General features: G+C 50.3%; 1 protein-coding gene across 4 annotated transcripts in view; it reads left to right on the forward strand.

The window, feature by feature from the left end:
• The window catches only part of TFEB (transcription factor EB), a 29,541-nt gene that overhangs the window by 8,059 nt on the left and 10,280 nt on the right, over positions 1-11,202 (forward strand). For 3 of the 4 annotated variants that reach the window (XM_006148585.3, XM_027771913.1, XM_027771912.1), the window contains exon 2: positions 2,196-2,338. The exons of the other annotated variant lie outside the window; for it this stretch is intronic. The gene's annotated coding sequence lies outside the window, so the exon portion shown is untranslated. The remainder of the gene's footprint in view (positions 1-2,195; positions 2,339-11,202) is intronic. 4 annotated transcript variants of the gene reach the window in all.

Below are 11,202 nucleotides of genomic sequence, written 5' to 3' on the forward strand. Positions count from 1 at the left end.
GAAGAGGCCAGGGCTCTGCCTGGGAGACCAGAGTCCTGGGTTCGAGGCTTGCCTTGCTACCACTGACGTGGACTGTGCAGACCCTCTCTTGGAAGCTCGGCCTCCTCTCGTGTGTGGACATTGCCTGATCTTCATTTGTTGCCCAGAAATGTGACCCGCCTACACTAGGTGCTCCCCTTGACAGAGCTGTGGTGTTGCAGGGAAGGTACAGGAGACCCCATCCTGCATGGCAGCCTCATATGTGCGGCCATCAGTGATGGGGCCAGCGGGGTCACCTCTTTCAGAGTGGGGGAGACCTCCTCCCCCTGGATCTAGGTGGTAATTACCCGGGGATACAGGTAATTACCCTGTGAGAACTCTGTGCCTGCCGGGTGTATTGGTGTCCCCATGGTCCTAGCTACTTGGGAGGCTGAGGCTGGAGGATGGAAAATTCAAGCCCAGCCTGGGTATTAGACCCTGTCTCTCAAAAAATAGTCAAAATCAAGCTACGCACTTTGAATCTGTGCATTTTGCCTGGACAAATTATGCCTCAGCTAAAAGGAAAAAGATCAAAGTAATAAATTAAAAATGTTGAAAGCATGTACCACCACTACTTGGGACCAGCAGATGGCATAAGGGTTATGTCGTTGGACTCCCACGTAGTCAACCATCGTTCGAGTCTCAGACTTAGAGGCTTAAACCTCATGCTGGGTACACGTGTGGTTGTGCCCAAAATCCCGAGAGGAGATTGGAGGAGAAGGGATTGTGTCATGGACATCCCCCCTGGGGGCTGATTTCTCACTTTCTGCCTCTCTCTAAAAATAAAAACAGCAACAACAACAACAAACTGAAGAAAGCATGTGTCTCAGGTACCAAGGACCTTCCAGGCAGAGGGTCTTCGTACCAGGTGACTTCTGCGTGCTGGTCTTCAGTACTGGAAGTAGCCTTGTTGCTGCCCTTCAGAACCTGCCGGGAGCCACTGGGCTGGGTGATAGTGCAACAGCTGACATTGCTATGTGCCCCCACGTGCCGGGCCCGGTGCTGAGAACTGCCTACTCATCACCTCTGTAGAACCCAAAAAGGATCAGCCAGGTGGCCTGGTGATAAAGGAGGCTGGATTCCACATGGCTGACTGCATGGTTCAGGTCCTAGACCTGGCAGCTTGAAAAACACACCGGGCATGTGTGCATGTATACCCAAAACCCCAAGAGGAGAATTGAGGAGAAGGGACTGCAGCATGGTCATCCCCTGGGGGGTGATTTCTTTCTCTCTCTCCAGGGAGATAATGCACCCCATAGCAAACATTTTAAAAAACACAAAATACAAAAAGAACCCAAAGCAGTGGGTGTTATCACTCTTTTTTTATTATTATTTTATTTTTATCTTATTTATTTATTTATTTATTTGAGAGGTTTTGCTATAGGGCGCATGTGCTTGCCAGACAGACAGAGAGAGACAGAGAGACAGAAAGCAAGAAGTCACCCCCCAGGGGGGATGGCCATGCCGCAATGCCTTCTCCATTCTCCTCTCAGGATCTTGGGCATGCACGCACACGTGCCCGGCGTGAGTTTAAGCCGCCGGGTCCTGGACTCGAACCACGGTCGACTACATGGGAGTCCAGTGACATAGCCATTACGCCAACTGCTGGTCCCAGTGATATCACTCTTTACCGGCCTCTCCCAGATGTCAGCAGCGGGTCTCAGACATACAGGGTCTTAAAGGAAAATCTTTTAAAACTCCAAGGTTTTTGGAAAGGAAATGGAAGTTGAGAAAGCTGGCTCGAGGCCTTCCTGCCCTCTTCAGTGTGGAGAGGCTGGGGTTACCAGAAGGCTGCTCTGTCCCACCTGGGCCTTCAGACGGGAGTGAGTGTGCGTGTGTGTGCGTGTGTGTTGAATGGATGTGGCCCTTTTCCCAAAAGGAACTTAAAAGGAACAGAAAGAGGGGACTCATGCCAGGATGTCCCCAGTAGGCCTGGATGGGACACGGTCCAGTGACTGGTAGATGACGCTGCCCCTCTGCCCACACTTGCACCCTGGGCCTCTGTGCCCAGCATCCCTGTGCAGGGCATGTCAGCTCTGTGGGAGAGGCAGCCCTCTGCTGACAACCCGACTTAATCGCTGGGGAGACTGAGGCCAGGCCCCAAAGCTGAGTCAGGTCCAAGGCTGAGACTCGAACACACCAGCGTTCTGATGCCAAGTCCTCTGTGTTTCCCGCAGGCCTTGTGGCAAGACTGCTGGCTCCTGGAGTCATGTGACATCTCCCACTCTCCCCACCCGGGCACTGTTTGGGTCCAGGTGACACCCGGTGATTCCACACCTCTGCACCCCAGCCAGCCCTGTGGGGACCTGCTGCCGGCTCGGTAACGTGGGGTGCCTCGACCCAGGGCGTGGGGATTGTGTGGACGTTCTGGCCCCGTCCCTGGCTCAGCAGGCCTCTCTGCTGCCTCCCATGCCAGAGGGGCTTGGGGAAGACAGAAACAAACCTCAAACCTGGAATCTGGCCCTCTCTTCCCTCCCCAAAGTTTAAAGGTTCCTAGGATGTCGGAGGGCCTTCCCCTGCTCCGGGAGCCTCACACCTGCTCGGGAGGCCTTCCTTTAGTGCCAGTTACTTCCCCAGGACCCACGAGGCAGCTCCCGCACAAGTGCTGGTTTGTCACCGACTGGATCAGAAGAAAAAGTCTTCCGACCGCAGAGGCGGGGAACGTAGCAAATGGCTTTAACAGGCACCCCAGCCGCTGGGCTCTCGGGCTTTGTTGTTTCAGCCGCCAGACATGTGTTTTTCTGGGAATACAGGAAATTCTCTCTGCCCTTTGAGGAGGAGTAGAGTTTTTCTGCCTGTGTTCAGGGATTCTAGACTGTTCCATCATCCCAGACACCCTCCGGCCCCTGAGCTGGATAAAAGAGATCAGTTGCCGAAACCCTTTGATAGTGGGGAGAATTCTTTAGTGTGAATCCCTAAAATAAAATGTGGCAACCCTCACTCTTTGCGCAGGACCAAACTCTCAGCCTCGGGGTGAGGACGGTGGAGCCAGACTGCCAGCCCCACCACTCACTGGCTCTGTGACTGTCAGCAAGTGACCACCTCCCTGTGCCTCAGTCTTGCCTTCTGTGAAGGGGGACAACATAAGCACTAGCTGTTTGCAGAAACTATTTTTCCCAACTAGAAAGATATGCATGCTTCTTACAAAGAGCATTTGGAAAGATTAAAAGCAAAAATGACACCAAACATGATTCATCATCCAAAGAGATCAGGCATATTTTGGTATATTTCTTCCCAGATTTTCACATGGTGACGATCAAAGATTATAGACAATCTTGCATGCTGCATTTTGTCACTTGACCCATTTCCATGATATTTATTTATTTATTTATTTATCTTTTTTTGGAGAGGTTTTTTCTATAGGGCGCGTGCACTCGCCAGACAGACAGAGAGAGACATAGAGACAGAAAGCGAGAAATCACACCCCAGGGGGGATGGCCACGCCACAATCCCTTCTCCTCCATTCTCCTCTCGGGATCTTGGGCATGCACGCACACGCGCCCGGCGTGAGTTTTAAGCCACCGGGTCCGGGACTCGAACTGCGGTCTACTATGTGGGTGTCCAACGACATAGCCATTACGCTAACTGCTGGTCCCGTCCATGTTATTTATTGTAAATGTAACATTTCACCTGATTGATTTCACGATCCTATTGCTGGTCATTGAGATCATTTCTTAGTTTTCTCCGTGTAATAGCAAGAGCATCTTTGTTCATAAAAGCCTTTTCTGGGAGCCAGCAGTTAGCGTAATGGTTATGTCGCTAGACTCCACATAGTCGACCACAGTTCACGTCCCGGACCCGGTGGCTTAAAACTCACACCGGGCACGTGTGCGTGCGTGCCCAAGATCCCGAGAGGAGAATGGAGGAGAAGGGATTGCGGCATGACCATCCCCCCTGGGGGATGATTTCTCGCTTTCTGTCTCTCTGTCTCTGTCTGTCTGCCTGGCAAGCACACACGCCCTATAGCAAAAACCTCTCCAAAAAAAAAAAAAAAGCCTTTTCTGTATTTGAGATTACTTCCTCGGGCTCGTGAATATTGTTTAGGACTTTGACACACATTTCCAAATTGCTTTTCCAAAGAAGCTGTACCACATCACATTCGGCAGTTTTGTTGAAGGTATCTGATACCAAAGGTATTTTAAACTCAGACACAGTGGCAGAGGGAGGGTATTGGTGAAGGTAATTTGCTTAACTCTTAAACTATTTAAGGTCTCCCCTCTTTTTTTTTTTTTTGGTTTATTCTTTTTATTTCTTTCATGAAGGAGAGAGTGAAAGATGGAGGCACTCCCAGCAGGGCCTCCGTTCGAGATCCACCCCCTTGCTCAGCCAGCCTGGCTCACACGCCTGTGTGTCTAACCTGTGTGAACCGCGGGCTGCAGAACAAGGGCTTCCCGCGGAGGGAGCTTCGTGGAGTGCTGTTACCGCGGTGCCACGGGCTGGCCTCTGCCCTCATTCCTCTGGGATTTTTTTTTTTTTAATGAAAGAATAACGTCCATATGGAAAAGTACAAATTATATGTGAGCAGCTGGACAAATCATAAACAAAACGCTCTCAGGTCCCCAGCACCCGCATCAAGTTACACAGCACACCTCGTCGCCCTGCCCGCCAAGCCGTCCTGCACCCCTCCCGGACTCGTCTACCCGTCCCAGGATTCTGGCTTCTAACGCTTTTGGTCTGTTTGTGAAGTTCACATACGTAGACCATGCGGGAGGCGTGTGTCCGGCGTTGTGCTGTGCTGGAGAGCCGTTTGTTGTAACAATAGTCCTCTCGTTGCCGAGGAGCGGTTCGTTGTGTGGATGTATCACGGCTTCTCTATCCGTCTTCCTTAGCGGACGGGTGGGTAGTTTGCAGTCTTGGCTCCTTACACAGCTGCCATGAACGCTCTAGCGCGTGTCCCTCCGCCAGCACAGGGTGCCTTTCTGTTGGGCTTATACATAGATGCGGAGTCACTGAGTCATGGGGTCTAAGCGTTTGCAGCTTTCTGCACCATTTTGTGGTTAAAGCTAGTTAGCATATAGTGATTGTACATATTTTTGGAATAAAGGGTGATGTTTGGATACAAGTATACAATATATAAAATGATCAAATCAGAAACCAGCAGATGGTGTAATGGTTATGTCACTGGACTCCCACGTAGTTGAATGTGGTTCGAATCCCGGACCTGGCAACTTCAAACTCATGACTTGAAACTCACACCGGGCTGGTGTTTTTATGTGCCCAAAATCCCAAGAGGAGAGTGGAGGAGAAGGGATTGTAGTATAGCCATGCACCTGGCGGGTGATTTCTTGCTTTTTGTCTCTATGTCTCTCTGACAAGCACACACACACTATAGCAAAAATATTTTTTAAAAAATTATTTTATTTTACTTTTTTAATTTATTTTAATTTGACCAGAGAGGAACAGAAAGAGAGACAGAGACAGAGACAGAGACAGAGAAAGAGACAGAGAGAAAGCTGCTAAGTCCGGGACTAGAACCATGGTCAGCCATGTGGGAGTCCAGCACCCTTAACCACCACGCCACCTGTGGGCCACAGCAAAAATCACTTATAAAAAAAAAAAATCAGGGCTGGTAGGTGGTGTTGTGGTTAAGGTGCTGGACTCCAACATTGTTGACTGTGGTTCAAGTCCTGGACCTGGCAGCTTGCTCTCTCTCTCTCACTCTGTATCTCTCTGGAGAATAATAAATAAATACAATAAAAAATTCTTTTGTAAAAAAAAATCAAATCAGTGTAATTGACATATTCATCACCTCAGACATTTACTATTCCTTTGTGCTGGGACATTCAAAATCCTCTCTTTTACCTATTCTGAAATAAACGGTAAACGATTGTTATGTATAGTTACCCTGCAGTGTTACTATTGAATGCTAGAGCTTATTCCTCCTCTCTGGCTCTGACTTTGTATCTGCTTAGCGATCTCTTCTCCCACTCAGCAACCACTACCTTCTACTTCTGGAGTAGAAGTTTTCGCTATAGGGCACATGTGCTCACCAGAGAGACAGAGAGACAGAAAGCGAGAAATCACCCCCCAGGGGGGATGGCCATGCCGCAATCCCTTCTCCTCCATTCTCCTCTCGGGATCTTGGGCACGCACGCACACGTGCCCAGAGTGAGTTTAAGCCACCAGGTCAGGGACTTGAACTGTGGTCAACTACTTGGGAGTCCAGTGATATAGCCATTACACTAACTGCTGGCCCCGGAATATCAACTTTTTTAGCTTCTATATATGACAGAGCACATGTGGTATTCATCTTTCTGTGTCTAACTCCAGGCTCATCCAGGTTGCTATAGAAAACAGGATTTCATTCTTTTTTAATGACTGAGCAGCAGTCCATTGTGTGTGTGTCTCCGTCTTGGCTATTGTGAACTATGCTTCGTTCACATGACCGTGCAGGTGTATCTTTGACACATGGACTTCCTTTCTTTTAGAAATATACCTAGTAGCAGATTGCTGTATCATATGGTAATTCTATTTTTTTTCCTAGTAACTTCCATACTATTTTCCACAGTGATTGTATAAGAGTGCCCCTTTCTCCACAACCTTGCCAGCATTTGTTTTTATTTCTCTTTTTTCATGATAGCTATTCTAACTGGGGTGAGATGGTATTTCATTGCAGTTTTGATTTTCGTTTCTCTGACAATCAGTGATCTTGAGCATCTTTTTCATATACTTGGTTTTTTTAAAGAGAAATTTTTGCTGCAGGGCGTATATGCTCCCCAGAGAGACAAAGAGAGAAACAAAGATACAGAAAGTGAGAGATCACTCCCCCAGGGGGATGGTGCAGTCCCTTCTCCTCCATTCTCCTTTTGAGATTTTGGGCATACATTCACATATAACTGGCATGAGTTTTAAGCTGCCGGGTCCGGGACTCAAACCATGACTGAGTACATCGGAGTCCAGTGACATAACTATTATGTCATCTGCTGGTCCTTTTCATATGCTTTTTAAAAAGTTTATTTGCTCAATAAGTGAGAGACATAGAGGCAGGGAAACAGGAAGTCGGTACTCACAACAGGGGCTTGATATCACAATGTATTCCTAGCCTCAGGCAACGCTCGATGGTGGGCACGCACGTGCCTGGCATACTCAGGAAGTTCACTGGACACACACTGAGAACCTGCCAGTGGGTCAGCCTCACGGCGTGTCACATTTCACTCCGGAGCCTCTGTCTAGCCCCTTTTCATATCGCTGGCCATTTGTATGTCTTCTTTTGGAAAACATTTGTTTAGATCATTTTCCCATTTCGAAAATTGGATTGATTTTTTGCTGTTGAGTGAGTTGTGTTCCTTGTATATTCGGGATATTAATCCTTTGTCCGATGAATAACTTAGAGATGTGTTCTCCCATCCTACAGGCTATCCCTTCGTTCTGTTAGTCGTTCCCCTTGTTGTGCAGAAGCTTGTTAGCTTGATGTAGTTCCATCTGCCTAGTTTTGCTTTTGCTATCTGTGCTTTTCAGTTCTCATTCATACTTGTTTTGGCTAGACTGGTATCCTGAGACATTTCCCCTATGCTTTCTTCTATTAGTCTCATAGTTTCTGGTCTTCCATTTAAGTCCTTAATCCATTTTGAGTTGATTTCATACATATATATAATACCTTTTTTTTCCCCTCATATGATGAGAGTTGGGACCTAGTTTCATTCTTCTGTGTGAGGATATCCAGTTTCCCAGCACCATTTAATAAAGAGACTGTCCTTCCCTCAAGGTATGCTTTGTGCCTTTACTGAAAGTCAGTTGGCTGTATATACATGGATTTATTTCTGGGCTCTCTGTTCTGTTCCATTGGTCTATATGTCTGTTTTTATGCCAGTACATCCTGTTTTGGTTACTGTAGCTATGTTTTGAATTCAGGTAGTGCAATGCCTCCAGCTTTTTTCTTTTTGCTTAGGATTGCTTTGGCTATTTGAGGTCTTTAGTGGTTCCATACACATTTTAGTATTTTTTTCTATGTCTGCGAAGGATGTCCTTGGTATTTTGACAGGGATCGTATTGTATCTGTACATTGCTCTGGATAGTATGGGCATTTTAACAATATTAATTCTTCCAATCTAGGAACACAGGATATGTTTCCATTTTTCTGTGTGTCCACTTCCATTTCTGTTATCACTGCCTTACAGTCTTCATTTTTTGGGGGGGGAGGAGAAATCACCCCCAGGGGGGATGGCCACACTGCAATCCCTTCTCCTCCATTCTCCTCTCAGGATCTTGGGCACGCACATGCATGTGCCTGGCGTGAGTTTAAGCCACCAGGTCCAGGAATCAAACTGCAGTAGACTACATGGGAGCCCAGCGACATAGCCATTAAGCTAACTGCTGGTCCTGCTTTACAGTCTTCATTAAGGGGATCTTTCACCTCCTTGGTTAAATTTATTCCTAGGTATTTAATATTTTTATACCTGCTCCAATTTGTAAGGATCGCCTGCAAGGCAGAAAAAAGCAACTGAATGGATCTGCCTCAGTTAAGAGCCATTTGAAGGGCACTGTATAAAGATAGAATCCTCTCTAAAGGCTCTTGTCTGGGGCTGTGGTCGAAGCTGAAGTGGGCCCCGGCCTGGCCTCCAGCTCCGGTTGGCATGTGGCTACTGACCCAGGCTCTTTGCCTCTGGTGACCACTCAGGTGTTCTCACCTAGGGTCCTAGGCTGGCCTAACAACCATTTTGCTGAGCAGGGCAGAGCTTGGGCCAGACCAAATGAGCTGGAGGGACCCCTTCCCATTTGGACATGAAATAGGTTAGGCCCCTCCCAAATCCCAGGCACTGTCCTGCTTCCTCCCCCTGGATGGAAAGAATCACAGAGGTAGCGATGTATTATATATCCTAAACACTCAGTGCGTCAGACGCGGAATGGGGAGCTATAAAAACCCCTCTTTACCCCTCCCAGCTCTGTCATGCCTATGCACTCCCCTCCTACAAAGTAACCACTGTAACCAGTTTGGGGTGCGGGGGGTACCTCAAAATAGTAGTTGAAGAGTAGGAGCTATGAATCAGGCTGCCTGGATCAAATCATTGTGTTACTTATCAGCTGTATAACCTTGGGAAAGTTCCTTAACCTCTCTGTGCCGCGGTTTCCTCAGTGGCAGGATTGTGGTGAAGGATAAATGAATGAATGTTGGGAAAGCCCACGGGCCAGCCCTGACACGTGGCCAGCATTCCGCAGAGGTTAGTTGCCCGTGGTACATCCTTCTAATCTCTCCTACACGTATCTCATCTCCTGCCTACATGGGCTCAGTCGGTATCTTTTATTCTGCAGTTTGCTTTTTCCACTCCGTCTATGTATTTCATTACTTTTTTCCTATGTCTGAGGCTTTTCTGCCCTGGGGCCCTCTTTCCGCTTGTCCCTCCCCCGTGGAGTCCAGTGATTTCTCCCTGTCTCCCCCTTCCTCATCCACGTTTTCCCTCAGGATATATTTGGCTATAGGGTACGTGCACTTGCCAGAGAGAGACAGAGAGACAGAGAATGAGAAATCACCACAATCCCTCCTCCTCCAGTCTTCTCTTGGGACCCTGGGTATGCACACACATGTGCCTGGTGTGAATTTTAAGCCACCAGGTCCAGGACTCAAACTGTGGTCCACTATGTGGGAGTCCAGCGATATAACCATTATGCCATCTGCTGGTCCCTCCCCAGGATATGTTCTAACCAGCGGGTTCATACTAAAGTGTAAAGAACTGATGGAGGAGGCTCACATACAGGCTGGGTAGGGAGAGACCAGGAACCCCTCTTATCACATGCCTTTAGGCTGAGAGGGGAGTTCACTGTGTCTCCCTGAATCCTCATGAGGGCCCATGCCATAGGAAGGTGAGGCACAGGGAGGGTCAGTGGCTTTCCAAAGTCCCCCTGCCGTTGTGGGCAGTGGTCTGGTATGTTTTGATCACAACTAAGCTGGAACCCCTCAGCTTTGGACTGAGGCAGAGTCAGGAGAGGCTGCGGGGAGCCCCAGCGAGACAGCCTTAGGGCTGGAGGGGGCAGGGCTCCTCTACGTAATCAGACCCTCTCCCTCCAGGAAGAGGGTGCTACCTGGGGGCAGGTAGAGCAGGGGAGAGAAGCTTTCTCAGGGAAGCCCTCTGACCCTGGGGGGCACTCCAGCTCCTGGTCTGTGGTGTGGACCCGTTTCAGGCATACAGGTCTGGAGGTCCGGATGGTGGGAGGGCCCAGGGTATTTTGGTTTCCCAGGTCCCTCCTCTCTGGCTGGACTGGGCACTGGGGGATCTGGGAGTGCGGGCTGAGGGTGGGGGGTTAGCATGCTCAGGGTCCCTCCTGGACCACCCCATCCACCCTCGGATCCCTTCATGTCCCTCAAGCCCACACACATCCCACCCAGGCCACACTCAGCAGCCAGGCTGGGGACTAGGGCACAGGGAGCTGGCTGGGGCCTGGTGGAGGGCAGCTGTGAGGGAGGTCGGGCAGCTCTGTGAGGAGGGGCTGGGGGAAGCCTGCCTCTGCCCGGCCCAGGCACCTGTCAGAGGACCGGCCATCGCTCTGCTGCACAGACATCTTTCACAGCTCCTGCCCATCTTCTCCGGGGGCTCGCCTCGGCCTCGGGCAGGTAGAGGGAAATGTGTCCGGCTTGCAGGCCAGGGAGGGGAGCTGAGCCCTGACAGCGAGAGGCCGGGGCCTAGCACAGGTTCTCCTCACGGCAGAGCCTGCTCTGGCCCGGGCCAGGCCAGGTGCCCAGCCTTTGTTGGAGAAACAAGGGGCTCGTTTTCCCCCAGCCCTCCCTGTGCTGGCTGGCACTGCCAGGCCCAGCCTCCCCTCCCCCACCGGAGCCAACTGAAGTCAGATTGTCTGTGAGAGGGGAGGGGTTACCCAGTGCTGGGCGGGTGGGTGTGTAGGGGGTGCAGCTGCAGGGAGGGGCCGGGCTGGGGCAGAGCCTGTGAGGTCTGCAGGGCAGTGTGTGTGCTGGGCAGCAGGGGTGCAGAGACAGGGCTGCCCCTCTGTGGGAGCACCCCGAGGGGCCAAGGGCATGGGTGGGGCTGCAGCTGTGTCCCTGCTGCAGGGAGGGGGAGGGGGAGCGGCCATCTGCTCCTTTCTCCCTGGGGACTGCCCTGCTGGGAGATAGGCAGAGACCCTGGGACCTGGGGGGGCTGCTTCCCTGATTCATGGCCTAGGAGAAGGAAGGCAATGAGGGCAGGGCCGCGGTGGACTCAAACCTCGAGGGTGGACGGCGCTTTCCCGGCTTCCCTA

Source organism: Tupaia chinensis, unplaced genomic scaffold, assembly GCF_000334495.1.
Source record: "Tupaia chinensis unplaced genomic scaffold, TupChi_1.0 Scaffold000238_1, whole genome shotgun sequence".
NCBI lineage: Eukaryota > Metazoa > Chordata > Mammalia > Scandentia > Tupaiidae > Tupaia > Tupaia belangeri.